Here is an 18,684-nt window from a genome sequence, read left to right as displayed (position 1 = left end):
GCATTCGAGGAAGAACTTTTACAATAGAAGGGAAAATGGGGTGGTGGGAGTATGATGAGGAGACCAGAAAATATTTGAACCTCACCCTTGTCTGAACTAGTTCAGAGAGGGAAGAAAAAAAGGGGGAAAAAATATATATATATAATGAAAAACAAAAATTAGATAGATATATATATCTCTGGGTTTCTCTATGTATACATATCATCTATTTTTTCTTCATTGGTTGTGATTTCACCTTTTTCATTTTTTATATTGGTAATTTGGTTTTCTTTTCTTTTTTAAATCAAATATACATATCTATATAATTTTTGTTTTTCATTAACAGAGTTTATACATATGTTAGCTTATTAGCTTCTTTGCACCCATGACCTATTTATGTAGGAATGATTTGGAATGAGCAAGTTTGTGCCAATAAAATGAGTTTTTATGTTATTTTTTAACCCTCACCTTCTGTCTTAGAAACTAATACTATGTATTGGTTCTAAGGCAGAAGAGCTGTAAGGGTTAGGCAATGGGAGTTAAGTGACTTGCCCAGGGTCACACAGCTGGGAAGTGTCTGAGGTCAGATTTAAACCCAGGACCTCTTGTCTTCAGACCTGGCTCACAATCCACTGAGCTACCCAGCTGTCCCCAAATAAAATACATCTTTAAAAAAATAAATGCTTGCTGAGTTGAATCAGACACAATTAAGTGGTAATAGTACTTAATAAGTATTCCTTATTTGAGGATTGTTCCTCCTTCAAAGATAGAAAACCCATTTGGATTATTTCCAGAACTTCTGCAGCCACCTTTGGACTATGTACACATTAAAGATTCTAGTTTCAGTATTAGATTTCTCATCTTCTGAAAACACCAACTGTTGGATAATTAATATGTCAGCTAAAGCATATGACAGGCAGCCAAAGCGTGAATAGAAAACACTATTTCCGCTCTCCTCCAGGATTCCCTTCGGCCCCTGCGAATGATGTAACAATTCCACAGAAGGTGTCATCACATCACATTAACTTGTTCAGTCGCCTGGAAGGGTTGGGAAGTCTTCTTTCAGCTTTTCCTTGTCACCAAGAGATTCCTTGACCTGCTAAGCCCTGGAGTGTTACATCAGCTCATCCTCTCACTTCTTATGCCCTTGGGACTGAAGGAAAAAGCACAGATAAACTCGAATTTTGAGAGTATTTTTGCCTGAGCATATTAAGCTTCAATTCTGTGATCTCTTAAGATGTCCTGTCCATCTTTAAAAAGTACATTGGTGTAGACTTTTTTGGGGGGGGTGATATTTAAATAGACAAAGAAGGGGGCAGCTGGGTAGCTCAGTGGATTGAGAGCCAGGCTTAGAGGCGGGAGGTCCTGGGTTAAAATCTGGCCTCAGACACTGTGTGACCCTGGACAAGTCACTTGACCCCCTTGCCTAGCCCTTACCACTCTTCTACCTTGGAACCAACACATAGTAATGATTCTAAGAAGGAAGGTGAGGGTTAAAAAAAAAAGAAAGAAAAGACAAAAGAAAGGGAACAGACCACTGTTCCCTTACACTGGCGGAGACTGGATCAGACCCCATTCCTCTAGTAATTTGCTTCTAAAAAGATATAAACATGGATCAAAGAGAAGGGTTCTGTGTGTACGATGTAGAAAGCACGTTGGGATTTTCAGTCCTTCCTCATTTCACTCTCTACATCCAGAGAGATCCCTATTAGAAAAAGCATCATTTCTGACTGTAAAAACAATCCTACTCGAATAATGAATCCGATTCTCCAAACTCCTCACTGCCTCTGCGAAGCTACACCTGACCTAGCAGCATTTTAGTTCTATATCAAGTAATTATGCGTCTCTGGGGCCCCACTTTCTCCATCTTCCATCCCTAAATGCAACTCACAAGGGCTGTGCAGCACTAATTAATCACTCAGGAAAGGGCTGGAGTGCTTTGAAGGCACAAAGAACTGTCTTATCCAGTGCAGCTTTGATATTGGGCCAGAAGAGGGCAGAGAAGACTAGCTGTCCTGTACTGGGTGCAGTGAGACAATGGAGAGAATCCTCATTCTTCTCAGGTGATCACACAGTCAGCAGCCATCTCACAGCACCTTTGGAGTGGAATCCAGATCATTAAAAAAAAAAAAAGTGACCTGCTCCAGAAATTCACACGGACATTGCATGACATTTTTCATTAGGATGTTTCAAATAGATGACAATGATTTTTGCATGCCACTTTGAAGTTGGTAAATGTTTTACATTATCTCATTAGAGCTTCCAATCAGCCCTGGGAGTTATCATCCATTGTTGTTATTCAGTTGTGTCCATGAATCCATTTGGGGTTCTCTTAGCAAAGATCCTAGAGTGGTTTGCCATTTCCTTCTCCAACTCATTTTGTAGATGAGGAAACTGAGGCAAACTGGGATCAGAATGGTTTTTGTTGTTCAGTTGTTTCAGTGTATCTGACTTTTCATGACTCCATTTGGGGTTTTCTTGACAAAGATCCTGGAATGGCTTGCCATTTCCTTCTCCAGCTCATTTTGCAGATGAGGAAACTGAGGCAAACTGGGATCAGAATGGTTTTTGTTGTTCAGTTGTTTCAGTGTATCTGACTTTTCATGACTCCATTTGGGGTTTTCTTGACAAAGATCCTGGAATGGCTTGCCATTTCCTTCTCCAGCTCATTTTGCAGATGAGGAAACTGAGGCAAACTGGAATCAGAATGATTTTTATTGTTCAGTCATTTCAGTCACATCTGACTTTTCATGACTCCATTTGGGGTTTTCTTGACAAAGATCCTAGGATGGCTTGCCATTTCCTTCTCCGGGAAACTGGGATCAGAGTGGTTTTTATTGTCCAGTTGTTTCAGTCAGAGGAAACTGAGCCCAACAGGATGAAGTGACTTGCCCAGAGTCACACAGCTAGTAAATGTCTGAGGTTAGATTTGAACTCAGAAAGATGAGATTTCCTGATTCCAAGCCCATCCTCTGTCTACTGTGCCCCTTAGCTGTTCCAAGAGTTAAGATATCACCATTTTACACAAGAGGAAACTGGAACTCAAGGAGTTTAAATAACTTGTCCAAGTCTTATAAGTATCAGAGGTAAGATCAGAATGATATCTTTGCTGGTTTCCAAGGCCAGCACTCCGTCCACAGTACCATTCTACCATTGTAGCAGAAAGTTTTGCTGGAGTCTTAAAACCCGAGTTTGAATCTAGCAGTATGACTATAGACAAGTCACCCAAGTTCTATCTGCTTCAGTTTTCTCATGGAAAATAGAGATAATAAAAATAGCTTTTACCTCTCAGAGTTGTTGTGATATTTGTAAAGCACTTTGCAAACTTTAAAGTACATGCTGGCTATTAACTGGGCTGCAAAGTGGCTCAGTGCCTAGAGTAGTAGGGCCTGAAGTCAGGAAGAACTGATAGCAAATCTGGCTTCAGACACTTACTGAGTGATCCTGGGCAAGTCACTGAGCCTTGTTTGCCTCAGTTTCCCTATCTGGAATGTGAATTGTGTAAACGTTAAAATTAAATCTCAATAATAATGTTATATTTTAAGAGATTTATTAATGATCATTAGAAATCAAGGAATAAAGAAGATACAAAATAAAGACCACATGCCCATGGCTGGTTAACCCCACTCACCACCATCAATGCTGATTTTATATCAGAGAGAGGGAGCCTCCAAAGCCCACGCCCTTTATCCTCTGTCTATAGGAAGTACATAATGATAGGAAGTCAGTGGGCTCTTGGGATATGTAGTTCTTTTTTAGGGTAACAGATTTTCAATTATACAATTGGAGAAGACTCCAATATCTATGCCTAAAAGACTCCAAATGGGGTCACAAAGAGTCAGACAACTGAAAAAATAATTAAACATATTGAGAACTACCTCCAAGAGGTGTTCTGTAGTAAGCACTTTTGGAAATCTTGAAGTAATACCAAAACTTTTTAATCAGTGTACATTCTCTCCATTGAAGCAAGTATATTGTATATGTTGGTCCTATGATGATCAATAGTCTTTTATCAGGCTCATGCTTAACTAGTGTGGATAAGACAGAATTTACATGAAATTACATGATATAGCTAGAGCCTTCTACAACCCTGAGCCATCACTATACCATGTTAAAGCAGCAGTAGATAGGACTTTAGCAGAATACACAGTATTTTACTACAATGTTCCCATGCCCATTTAAAGAAAAATAAAATATAAATATTTTATTTAATATTTAACATTATTTAATAAAATAAATAATAATTAATATTTTTAAAATAAAATTTTGTTTTCCGATTTTTTACATCATTATAGCTATCCCCAATATCCCTCCCTTCCCCTTCCCAAAGAACTATGCCATATGAAAAAGATTATTTTTTAAACAAAAAAATCAACACAACTGATCAATACATTGAAAACGTATAAAAACATATATAATACCTAGAGAGCTCCCATCTCCACAAATGGGTGGATTGAGGATGCCCTCTCATATATCTTTATTGAAGTCATATTTAATTTTTATTATTTTATTATATTTACTTTTGATTTTTTTTTTCTGACCCTGGTTATTCATTCTGTTTGCACTATAGTAGTCACTGTATCTGTTGTTTTCTTGTCTCTGCTCATTTCACTCTGTATCGGTTCATGTAAATCTTTCCATGCTTCTCTGAATTCATCATACATATCATTTCTTACAACATGGTCATATTCCATTATATTTATGGACCAAAATTTCTTTAGCCATTCCCCAGCCTATGGGTTTCTACTTCGTTTCTAGTTCTTTGCTATCAGAAAAAAATGTTGGTATGAAAACTCTTTGGTATACATGGGGACTTTCTTCTTTATGAAAGGCTTTCTTGGGCAAGCCCAATATCAGAGTCTGTGATCCAAAGGGATGGAGATTTTGGTCTCTTTATTTGCTACCTCAAGCCCACTTAATCTTTATTTCCCTTCCATTTCAGATGTTCTCTTCCTCTCAGATGACAGTCTTTCCATATAATTACAGATAAATCAATTGGCTTCTGTGGAATCTACTCTCCTCAACTACAAAATGGTGACTGTAGAGCTGCCACCTGCTTAAGTCCGAGGGATGACATACGGTTGAGTGAGAGAAAATACTTTGTGCTCCTTGGTCCTTGGAGAGTGACATTAGTGAGATGAAAGGAATTATTATTAATAATGAACTATACTCAGGATAAACAGAATGGGCTTAAGTTATTAATGAGGTTGAATGGTTAATAATTAATGACCAGAGGGATTTCAGCTTAAAACAAAGACTTTATGGTGGCAAAAAGATTTTAGATTCACATATATATGAATCTAAAATCTTTTATATATTCATACTATATACACACATGTACCAACTTTTGTCAGTAAACTTATAAGAAAACAAAAACCGTCCTGTGATAATGTTTGCTCTTTGGGGGTAAAGGGATCAGCCATAGATAGCACACATGTTCTATATGCTTATTATTATTATTGTTGTTGTTGTTGTTGTTATTATTATTATTATTATTATTATTGGCAAAACCCAATGTTAGGCACCAGAGATAAGACAAAAGTAAAATAAGATCTAAGTCTTCATGGACCTTACATTCTGATGAGAGAGATAAGATATACACAGAAATCATGATAAGAGAATAGAATAGGATACGGACCCAAAAAGCAAAAACCAGTGACCATTAAAGATCCAGGGAAGGAAAGATTGTGATTCTTTTGTTCTATAGTAAGCAACTAGGTAGTGCAGTGGTTAGAGCACCTCAACACTCCACTGAGGAATTTAGGTGTCTCTAATCTAAAGCCATCAGCTCAAACCCCCACCAGTTATGTACCTCCCACTGTTTGCCACCAATGAATGATAAGTACCTAGGGGCAAAGATCATGTCTTGCCTTTCTTTGTATAACCAGAGCTTAGCACAGAAAGCCCTGCTCAAAGGTGAGGTTTAATAAATGCTTATTGAATGATTGACTGACATTGATTAACTTTTATTGGCTTGCTATAGCAAGGAAAGACAGAAATACAAATATTCTCCTCTCCTCCAACAATGAGAAGGGTTAAGGTACCATCTCCTCTTTACTAACTTAGACTTTAGAAAAGAACAGGCTCAGTTTTAGCAGTTTCTACTTACCATGGGTCCCACCAAGTTCACATCTAAAAAATGCTTGCCATATACTGGATAAGTATATCCTTGAGTGCATATATCAACAAATCAGAGATGGAAGAGATCAATGAATTGGGCATGCAACTTAAAAAACTAGAAAGAGAACAAATTAAAAATCCCCCAGATAAAAACTAAATTGGAAATTCTAAGAATCAAAGGAGAAATTAATAAAATTGAAAGTAAAAGAATTATTGAACTAATAAATAAGACTAGGAGCTGGTACTTTGAGAAAACAAATAAAATAGGTGAAGTACTGGTTAATCTAATAAAAAAGAAGAAAATCAAATTAACAGTATCAAAGAGGAAAAGGATGATCTCACCTCTAATGAAGAGGAAATTAAAGAAATTATTAAGAGCTATTTTACCCAATTTATATGGCAATAAATATGCCAATCTAGGTGAAATGGGTGAATATTTACAAAAATACAAATTGCCTAGATTAACAAAAGAGGAAATAGAATATTTAAACAATCCCATCTCAGAAAAAGAAATTGAACTAGCCATCAAGGAACTCCCTAAGAAAAAATCCCCAGGACCAGATGGATTCACGTATGAATTCTATCAAACATTTAGAGAACAACTAACCCCAATACTATACAAACTATTTGACAAAATAAACAAAGGGAAAAACTCCTTTTATGACACAAATATGGTACTGATTCCAAAGCCAGGCAAACCAAAAACAGAGAAAGAAAACTATAGACCAATCTCCTTAATGAACATAGATGCAAAAATCTTAAATAAAATACTAGCAAAATGATTACAGCAAGTTATCACAGGGATTATTCACTATAACCAGGTGTGATTTATACCAAGAATGCAACAACAACAACAAAAAAGAAGTGAAAGACAGTTTTCTGATACAAAGATGTTGGTTGGACCCAAGTTGCTGGACCAAAAACATTCTTTACTTGATGGAGTCAGATGGGTATGAGAAGAATCCAAACAGTGAAACTTCACAGAACCCCAGAGGGAAGAGAGCATATCTAGGAGAAATGAAGTTGTCATCAGAGTCAAAAGCTACAGAGAAGAAAAATAGAATGTAGACTGGAAAGAATTGGGAATAACTATATTTTTTAAAATGCTCCAAATGACCAATAACTAGAGAAAACACAAAATAAAACAACAATGAGGCCACATTCATAGAACTGACAAAGTTGACCAAAAAAAGGAAAATGTCACAAATCAGACCTCTGGGGAATCAGGATAAAACTGTTGGTCCAATTCAATTTCAGAAATCAATTTGGAGCGGTGCCTTAAAGGTTACCAAACTGTGTATTCCCTTTGTCTCAGTATTACCACCATTGGTCCCATGCCCATAAAGAGATCCAAAAAAGAGGAACAGGACACATAGGGGCAAAAATAATTATAGCAGATATTCTTTTCTTTTCTTAGTGTAGTGGCAAAGAATTAGATACCAAAGGGGTGCTTATTAGTTGGGGAATGAACAAGTTATGATATATGAATGCAATAGAACACTGTGGTATCATAAAAAATGACAAGATACGGCTTCAAGAAAAACCGATAGACTTTTTGTGGGGGGTGGGGGGTAGTAGTTAGGTGGCTCAGTGGATGAACAGCCAGGCCCACAGACAGGAGGTCCTGGGTTCAAATCTGACTTTGGACACTTCCCAGCTGTGTGATCTTGGGCAAGTCACTTCACCCCCATTGCCAGCCCTTACTGCTCTTCCGCTTTGGAACCAATACTTAGGATCAGGAAGGGTTTAAAAAAAAAAAATATATATATATATATATCAAGTGGCATGAAGGATCAACTCCTCAGAGATTGAAACAAAAGAGTGTGGGGGAAGTATGATATAGAGGGGATTTTGAAGTATGAGGTTGGCAAGGAAAGAGTGCTCATGATGAATGACCTCAGAGTTCTCATTAGAAAGTAGGAGGTTACCTAGCCTGACCCTGCAGAGGACGGGGAAAGGTCAGTAAGCAACCATGGGTCAGTTTTGGCTCTGACACTTTCCTCCCTGGCCAGTTACATGATGCATGTTTACTTAAGGCAGAGCCACATCCAGTGTACTCTGACCTCACCAAGTGGCTGCCTTGTTGTGGCACTGATATGGTCTGAAGATATTCTTCTTTTGCCAAAGGTCCACTAACATATAGATTTGGTCTGAACTCTACAAGTTCCTGATCAGGGTTTGAGTCTGAGCAACAGGAAAACTATTCCTGGAGCAGTTAGGTAGCACAGTGGATAGAGTGTCAGCTGTGGAGTCAGGAGGAGTTGGGTTCAAATTTTAACTCAGAAATTTTCTAGTTGCATTACCCTGAGCAAGCCACTAGACCCCCATTGCTTAACCATTCCAACTCTTCTGCCTTGGAATTGATATTTAGTATCCTTTCTAAACAGAAGGTAAAGGTTTTAACATTTTTAATTAAAAAACAAAACAAAACAATTTCTGGACTCAGCCTTGTTGGTTGAAAGTGACAGAACTATAGACTTTCCTTTCTGGGATTCTTGCTTTGGTTATTCCTTCACAGTCAATCCATCAATTAATAAACATTTATAAAGCACCTACTCTGTATCAGGCACTGTGCTAAGTGCTGAGGATATAAAAACAGACAAAAGACAGTCCCTGCCCTCAAGAAGCTTACTCTCTGATATGAGAGACAACATGCAAATAAACATATACAAAGTAAGCTCTTTACAGGATAAATAAGAAATAATTAGCAGGGGAAACACTAGAAACTAGGGAAAAACTATAAGAGAGGTTGGGGAGAACTTCGTGTAGAACAGGGGATTTTAGTTGGGACTTAAAGGAAGATGGGGAGGTTGGTAGTTGGAGTGAAAAAAAAAAGAAAGTATTACAAGCTTAGGAGACAGTCAGAGAAAATATCCAGAGCTAAGAGATGGAGGGTCTTGACCTGGAACAACTAGGACACCAATGTCACTAGATGGAAGAGTATGAGTTGGGGAAGAAAGTATAAGTAGACTGGAAAGGGAATGAGGTTAGGTTAGGAAGGGCTTTGAATGCCAAAGAGAGCATTTTGTTCTTGATCTTGAAGGTAATCAGAGATTATTGATTGGGAGAGGGGATGGGGTGTATGACATGATCCGACCTGAATTTTAGGGAAATGATTCTAATGGCTGAATGGAGTTGAGGTTCAGATTGGGTTAGAAACTGGACCTGAGACTCATCTGCTCCTGGGATCTGAGCCCCACTTCTAAATTTCTTCCTTGCCTGATACACAGGTCAGGGCACTTGACTGCCCCTTACCTCTGGTGATAGGTTCCTTCCATGGTCTGCCCTGGATCTGTATCCTGGAACTTGATAGTAGGAGATAAAACTTCCATTTGGCACCTGTTTCTGTACTTTGCACAAGAACTCAGTGCCCTGATATGGGTGTTGTATCCCTTCTTGCCCTGGGAGACAGCGTCTCCCTGAACTGAATTACTTGGAAGCACAAAGCCAAGTTTCTGACCAGGCTCTATTCCCAGTGTCCACAGATCCTATCCTGGTCTGGGTTAGGAAAAAAAAACAAAAACATTCATTGTAGTTTTTTCCTTGGTTTTCCCCAATCAAGATTGTTTCTGTCCTTTTTTTGGAACTGTTTGGAGGAGGCTCTGCTTCTTACTGACATTCTGCCATCTTGGAGGGAAGCCATCTTGGCTCTGCCTCCCAAGATAAAGTTTAGTGGATTGAGATAGAGGAAGAGATGGAAGGACGTGAAGTTACAATTAGAGAGAAGAATTTCACAGGTCATGAGTCCAACATAATTATGGGTGATAATAAGATAAAAAATGTAGCCATCTATTGTATGATGATCAGCTGTGAAAACTTGGCTACTGTCCACAATGCAATGATCTGGAACAATCCTGAAAGACATGATGGGAAATGCCATCCACCTCAAGAGAAAGAAGTGTTGGAGTTGGATGGATGTGGATGAAAGCAGTCTGTCTTTCACATCAGTGTATTTACAGTTTAATTTTGGGGTTTTGGTTCTGTATGAGTTTGCTCCTACAACAATGACCAATATAGAAGTGTATTTTGCATGATAATAAAAAATAAATTTTTAAATAAAATGCAACCATCCCTACAGGTGGTAGAGGAATGAGTGAACATATAGTTCATGTGTTCTGAGGAAGCTGATCACCCGGAAGGTCAGAGAATTTGAAGATATCAACATGTTCAAAAGGGTCCATGAATCAGAATATCAGAGGTTTGGTTTCCTCATTTGTAAAATGACCAACCTGAAAGAGATGGCCTCCAAATCCCTTGAGCTCTAGATCTAGAATTAATGAATAAAAATATTTATTAAGTAATTACTACATGCCCAGCCTTTGAAGATGAACAATGTTGACGTCTTGCCGCTGAGCGTGAATGCTGACACCAGGCCACAACCGCACCTCCCGTAACAACTGGCATCCCATGCCCCATGTGCCACAAACTTTGCTCCTCAGTCTTTGGACTTCAAAGCCACATGAGGGTACATCAATAGATGATAATGCACAAAGACAATAGTCATTCTCTGTCACTGAGAGACTACTACTAGACTAGACATGCCCAGCATTGTGCTAAGTGCTGAGCATACGACTAGAAAACTGAGATATTCCCTGCTTCTTGGAGCTCTTATTCTGTCTCTAAATTCAAGGTGCATCCTATTATCTCACTTCCTTCTTTCTTCTGCATTCACCTGATGTATACTGTCATATTCATCTCTGAAATAAAACTGAGATAATTGATATATAAAAAAAAAACATTGCATGTAATTTGAGAAATTGGAGAGAAAACCTAACCGTACATACTCCCAGGACTGAGAGTTAAGAGTGGTCTTATCTGTCAGGAAACAGTTGTGAGAGGCTTATAGCTTAGCTATTTTAATATTTATTATTATAATTCACTATAGAATTATACACTAAAATTATTTTAATTATTATTGTCTTGCAGATAAATATCCAAAAGGATTCCTACTTGCTATTATCCTAAAATAACCCATGTTCAGTGGTAGTCTCTCGGTGATCAGGAATGACTCTTGTCTTTGTATAGTTTCATCTACGGTGTACAAAGGTATGTATTCTGCCTCGATCCTCTGCTTTTCCCATTGTTTTAAATATATCTTCATGCCTTTTTTTTCAGGTCCCCACACTTAGTTATGGGGAGCAAGACTCCTGCAAGTACCCAAATATTCCGTGATTTGTCCCAGGTCACAGGAAGTGATGGGCAGAATTGAAATTAGACCCCAGGTTTTCTGACTTTCCAATAGAATGCATTTTCCACTGTCTCTGTGATGGTCAAATTGATTTTTAAAGGGCAAATAAATCATATATTTCTTATAGATGACTGTAGCTGAAATGGACTCACCACAAAAATTCCATTATGTTTTTGGCTGCTGGCAAAATGGAAAGAAACACAGTATTCCAATCCTAGGTCATTCATTGAGCAAATCTTGATTCTACCAGGTATCTACATAGGTGCTGAAGGAGATACAAAGAATAAACTTGTTTTTCCTCTCCCGGAAGTGATAAACTAACTGATACTCAAAAAGAGACAGTAAACATTGTATACCATGTTTTCTTATGAGTTTTTGTTTGCAATTATTAGAGCTATACTCCCTCCAATCAAGATTTGTCAAATCAATATCCAAATATTTCTCTTTCTCCTCCCCCTTCCTCCCCTCCCTGCCCCCCTCTCATATATATATAGTAATAATTTTTAAAAATAATATTTCTTCTACCCAGATATATATATATTTATTAAGTTTATTAGGAAGGGTAAGCAATAATTCCTAAGTAACCTGACTGCCAGTTTCTTCCTCATTCCCTTGTGACAAGGAAATCACTTTAAAAGACTGATATATATTAATTTAAGGTCGCCAAGAAATTCAGCTATGTAATTCCTAAATGAAAACTCAAGTCAGCAGTCAACCTTTTATGGAGTTTAATTACAAACAGGAGGAAGAAAGGTATTAGAGATAGAGAGAGAGAGGGAGAGAGAAAGGGGAGAGAAGGGAATAGGGCTTAAATACCCCTTCTGTTTAGGCTGGGCCAAAAGGCCCAAGCCCTTAGATAGCTGAGGTAAAGAAAAGAGATCAGTCCCTATCACTCACGTGACCAAAATGGAGAAACAGTCTCAGGGGCCTCCACCTCCAGCTTCCTTCAGAGCAAGCTTCTCCGAGCACAACCTCTCCGAGCAAAACCTCTCCAAGCAAAACCTCTCCAACCAACCCTCCAGTCCTCAGACCCTGCTATCTTTAAGGAAACCATCCAAGTTCCCTCCCCTCAGTTCTCACATCTACCAATCACTGTCCATGTCTTCCCTGTGCCAATGGTGGCTCTAGCTTAACCCAGGACCGCCCAGAGGTCTGTGGCTTTGCACATGTTTGTTGAAGGTCATATTCTCAAATAATTAAATCTTGATCCTTTGCTACAGCCCTTCCTAAATTCTGTTATCCTGAGTAGGGTGGAGATTGGAATAATTAAATTTTGATCTATGCTGCAGCCCTTTCCATTGTTCAGCAAAAGGTTTCTGTCCTAAAGTAATATTAAGAAAGGAGGAGGAGGAACCTCCCTTGCCAATGGGGTTCACATTCCAATGGTGAAATTTCCAACATTCACAAGTCTAAGAAATTTTAAGGTTTACAATCCCCCTGATGATCATTGGGAGACTAGTCTCCCCATTGATCATTTAACATAATCATTTTGTAATTCTAAATGCACTTCTAACTATAGATATACACAATATTCAATTTTCAAAGAGAAATTAGAATAGTGAGAGAGGAAATAGAAAAGAAAAGAAAGCAAAACCAATGTTTTGCTAGGCGCATTGACAGAAAGCCAAATTAGGGGCAGTCCCTTTTGGCATAAATGTGTACAATTACAATAAATGTTCACTCAAAAGTTCAGTCCAATCAAATCATATCCAAAGTTCATTCTTGATCTTCTTGATGAAGTGTAGGTTTTTGGCATCTTTCTGCAACAGTTCATTCTCTGGATATAAAAGTTTCAAGCTTCTTTCTTGAAGATCTTTTCTCGAACAAAATCAAAATCTTTGAATTTTTATAACAGTAAAATCTTAAACAAAATTCAAAATTCTTGGATTTTTATAAAAATACACTCTCAAACAAAAAAAAATCAAAAATAAAAAAAATTCTTAGATTTTAAATTAAAATACAATCCCCCCTGAAGTAAGTATTTAAAAAAATATCAAGTTTAGCTCAGAATGCAATGTTCAGTTATGGGGGTGTATGTGTCAATTATCAAAAGAATAGAAAAATAATCAAAAAACATAAGAAAAATTCAAAATAGGCCTTGTATAGGTCCAGTTTAAAGTAATTCTCTCCCACAAGTATGTAGGACAGAATGCAGTAATATTTCACTTAGCCATTTGTAGCCAAGACTATAGGAAGTTGCCATAATATAAGAAGAAAAGAATTAGAATTCTATTTTGATGGGGAAATGTCATTCCCTCGTCTGATTTTTTTTTTCATTCAGGGATATAGGGAGCCAGCATGATAGTCAAGCTTTGTACTTGTTTGAGTACTTCATAAAGAGTGTAGATACAAGGAAGTCCTACAACTTAAACATAAGTTAAGCGTCTCAACCTCGAGTCTCACTTTAATATTTCTTGTGTGCTCTATTGGCACTATTCAGGTTTAGTCTGTGCTCCTTGTTTTTATCCCTTTTCCTGGAATCAGACACAAACATTAATCACAGTCCTATAATATTTTATCAATAAATGGCAGTTTCCCATAGTTTAAAGCTTTTAGGCATATATTGATATTATAGCAAGAGTATATATATTAACTTGTATTACTGCAGGAAAAAATAATATTAATATTAATTATGTGTACCTTCAGTACAAAAAATGAGAAAAAATTCAAATATTCTGATCAAAAAATAAAATAAAAGAAATAAGGAAAATAAGGAAAAAATCAGTAATTCAATGTGTTCTTGAAAAAACAGCATCCATTTATCTATTGTTTATTATCTCCAATTCATATGATAAGATAGAGTCACAATTCATATGATAGGATAGAGTCAATCATTCTCAGCAGAAGATGCTTTCTTCACATGTGAGCAGTGAATCCAAGAATCCCTTTCTCCAATCTTTATAGATGTTGGAGTAGTTAATAATACTTGGAATGGTCCTTCCCATGAAGGTTGAGTTGCTCCAGTTCACTTGAAATTCTTGATATAAACTTTATCTCCTGGGTTCAGGTCATGCAGAGAAAAGTCTAATGGTCCAGCTTGTACTGCAGCTCCGGATTCATGAAGTTCACGTAGTTTGTGCTGTAACTCCTGTATATAGGAAGCAATAGTAATATCTCCCCCTAATAGCGATATATAAGCTGGGGAGAAAGGCTTAGCCTGTATAGGCGGATGTCCAAAAAGCATCTCAAATGGCGAAATATGTAAGTCTCCTCTAGGCCTGCTTCTAAGATAAAATAGGGCCAGAGGGAGAATTTCAGGCCATTTTAAATGGGTCTCAGTGCATAATTTGCCAATCATAGTCTTAAGTTCTTTATTCATCCTCTCCACTTGGCCTGAGCTCTGGGGGTGATATGGAACATGGAATTTTGGAGTTATCCCCAAGCAAGAATATATTTGGTTTAAGACAGAATCAGTAAAATGACTCCCTCTATCGGAGTCAATACGTGCTGGCAGGCCAAAACGAGGAATAATTTCTTTTAAAAGTATCTTTGCAACAAAATCTGCTGTGGCTCGGGTCTTAGGAAATGCTTCTGGCCATCTGGTTAGTTGATCTACAATTACTAGACAAAATTTATAACGTCCAGCCTTTGGCATCGTTATGAAATCTATCTGTAGATGTTCAAAAGGTGTGTAAGCCAGAGGATGTCCCCCAAAGGCTTTTCCACGATATGCATGTTGGTTATATGCCTGGCAGATAGGGCAGGCTGAACATACTTTAGAGGCTATAGTAGTTATCCCAGGGGCTATCCATACTCTCTTGACAGAGTCCACGATGCCCTGGGTGCCAAAATGACCATTTTTATGAATAGATTGGCAAATTTGGTTATAGAAACTTCTAGGGAGCAGGGGTTTTCCTTCAAATGACACCCATACTCCATTAATTTGTTTTGCTTTAAATTTTTGTTTCCATTTTTCCACTTCCTTTTCATTATAGGAAAGTGATAAATTTAAATGATCAGTGGTTGTTAATGTTAAAATTAATCCAGGTCCTTCTATGGCTGCTAGTTTTGCAGCTGCATCTGCTCGGTCATTCCCTCTAGAGACAGGGTCAGAGCCACCTGTATGGGCAGAGCAATGAACTACAGCTAGGGCTTTAGGCAGTTTGAGAGCAGAAAGAACTTCATTAATAATTTCTGCATTAACTATGGATTTTCCAGCTGAGGTTAAAAATCCTCTCTGGAGCCTTAGCATCCCGACTGAGTGACAAATGCCAAAAGCATACCTAGAATCCATATAAATTGTTGCCTTTTTATCCTTGGCAATTATACAAGCTTGTTTTAGAGCTATGAGTTCTGCTCCTTGAGCGCTAATGTTAGAAGTTAGTGAAGCTGACCATTCAGTGGCAAATTCTGAGACTACAGCAGCTCCAGTGTAACATATGCCATCCCTCATAAAAGAGGAACCATCGGTAAATAAAATCAGATCTGCATTGTCTAAGGGAGTGTCCAAGAGATTATCTCGAGGCTTTTCTGCCATGGACACTAATGTTTCACAGTTATGTAATGGTTCTCCTGAAGTAGGTAAATCTGGAAACAAGGTGGCAGGGTTAAGAGTTGAACAGCGTTTCAAGGTAATATTTTCACTATTTAATAAGGTTATTTCATACCTTGTAATTCTCTGATCCGAGAATGCCTGTGTTCTATGTATTATCAATAATGCTTTTATCTCATGTGGGCACATTATTGTTAATGGACATCCCAATACTAAATCAACGGTTTTTGTTACTAGTAAGGTTGTAGCAGCTACTCCTCTAAGGCATGGTGGTGCTCCTGCTGCTACTGGGTCTAGTTGGGTAGAATAATAAGCAATTGGGCGCTGAGAAGTTCCCAAAGTCTGAGTTAACACGCCAGAGGCTACTCCTCTTCGCTCATGCACATATAAAGTAAATGGCTTGTTGTAATCTGGGATGCCTAGAGCAGGGGCAGACATGATAGCCTTTTTTAGATCTGATAGAGCTGACAAGTGTTCAGGCTCTAATTTGAGGGGTTCAGGAACCGAATCCTTTGTTAATACTATAAGGGGTTTAGTGATTTCCCCATAGCAAGGAATCCATTGTCTACAAAACCCTGTTGTTCCTAAAATTGCTCTCAGCTGTTTCTTAGAGGTAGGAGCACTCAATTTTTGAATATTCTCAATTCGTTTTGGAGAAATATAACGAGCACCCGCAGTCAAGATGAATCCCAAATATTCTACTTTTTGGAGACACCACTGAACTTTATCCTTAGAGATTTTATGTCCTCTTTTGTGCAATTCCAAAAGAAGGTGTTTGCTATCTTCTTGACATGTTTTTGCATCTGTTGAAGCCAAGAGTAGATCATCTACATATTTGATTAATTTGCTATTTTTAAATGTTATATTGTCTGTGTCTTGGCTCAAAATTTGCTCAAATAAGCTCGGACTTTCAACATAACCCTGTGGCATCCGACACCAGGTATATTGTGAGCCCTACCAGGTGAAAGCAAAAATATGCCTGGAGTTCTCATGTATAGGTATGGAGAAGAAAGCTGAACACAAGTCTACTACTGTAAAGTATGTAGCTGTGCTAGGAATGGATGAAATAATAGTATGTATGTTAGAAACTATGGAGTGTCTCTTTATAACGTGATTATTCACTGCCCTTAGATCCTGTACGAATCTATAGATGTGCTTGCCATCGGGCCCTTTTTTTTGGTTTTTTAATTGGCAGGATGGGTGTGTTGTATTCAGATTTGCAAGGGATTATTATTCCCTGTTCTATTAATTAGTTAATAACTGGTGTAATACCCTCAATTGCCTCCTTTGAGAGGGGATACTGAGGGATAGAAGGAGGTGGGCTAGATTTAGTTTTTATCTGCACAGGAACAGCAGATTTAAGTAAGCCTACATCAGAAGAAGATGTGGCCCAAAGAGACTCCGGTATATCTTTAGGTATTTCAAAAGTGGAAGGCTCTTTTGCCTCCTGGTTTTCCGAGAGAAGTACAGGGAGTAAATTTAAAGATTCCTCTGGTACTTCTAATGATAATGAGCCATCTGGGGAGCAGGTTATTGTGGCTCTGAGTTTGCATAGAAGGTCCCTCCCCAGCAAATTTAAAGGGGAGTCGGGCATCAAAAGGAAGGAGTGTTGTACCTCTAGGGGTCCTACAGACACCATTCTAGGAGGAAGTCTTTTAACTCTTTGGGTTATTCCTGATACTCCCATTACATTCTCTGAGCCAACAGAATAACATTGTAAATCAGGTGTTCTCTTTAATACAGACCAGGAAGCTCCGGTGTCTAATAGACAATCATAATAGGTGTTACCCACCTTTAAGGTAACATGGGGTTCATTAGTATGGGGGGGGGCAGTGGATAGGGACAACGGGTAGTAGGACATCAGGGTCCGGGAAATCAAAGGTTGTATCCTCTGATTCCTGTGCCCCAGCGCCCCCCCCCCCCGGACACCATCATTGTGTTTGGGATATTCCTTGGGCACCCCCCTGAAGGGCACCTCTCTGAGGGTCATTAGTACCTCGAGTATTTTTTGGACAAGCGCCATTTCTCATATAGTGTTGTTATTCATTATCATTATAATTTTCTTCAATTGGAACATTGTCATTATTTTCCCAATTCCTATTTCTATAATTCTGGTTTCTAAAGTTCTTATTTCTATATTCATTATAGTTATTTCCATAGTCATTATTATAATTTCTAGAATTCTGGTTTCTATAACCATTATCATCATTTCTATAGTTATTATTTCTAAAGCTATTATTAAACTGTGTATTCCTTCCAAACATCTTAAGAAAGGTTCTACATTCCATCATTTTGTGGCCCTTCTTCTCACAGAAGTGGCAAGTAATGGATTGATAATTGGATTTCTGGAGAGGGGCAATTGTCGTTGGTTCATTATCATGCCCACTTTCTAATTTAGTCATCCTATCTATTAAATATCTTATTTTTTTTCTTCATTTCCTCCATGTCATCATTATTTTCTTCCTCCTTTTCTTTGTTTCCCTTTAAAACATATATAGCTGTTTTTCGCAATTCTTCAAGGTCCATATCTGACCATCTTGGGCATTGTGTTCTAAAATAATTCTTAATTGCTTTGCAAGAGTTACTTACAAAGATCCTTCTAACTTGTCTTAAACTACTCTCTTTAGTTAGGTCCCAATCTAAGTATCTGTCCCCAAACTCGATTATTCTATCCATAAATCTGGAAGGTGATTCTTCTTCCTTTTGCTTAATTTTTTCCAGTTCCATCCACTTATCTGTACTGTCTGCACATTCCTTCATTGCCGTGAGGATGGCCTCTCTACAACAGTATAGTTGTAGATAATCCTCAGGATTGTTATAGTCCCATTCGGGATCCTGAGATGGCCAATGTGCTGCATTACGCCCCCAGGTTTTGTTGACATGAGCAATTATTTTATTTTTTTCA

The sequence above is a fragment of the Monodelphis domestica genome, chromosome 4, assembly GCF_027887165.1.
Source record: "Monodelphis domestica isolate mMonDom1 chromosome 4, mMonDom1.pri, whole genome shotgun sequence".
In the NCBI taxonomy this organism is placed as follows: domain Eukaryota; kingdom Metazoa; phylum Chordata; class Mammalia; order Didelphimorphia; family Didelphidae; genus Monodelphis; species Monodelphis domestica.
This window is presented reverse-complemented; position numbering follows the sequence as displayed.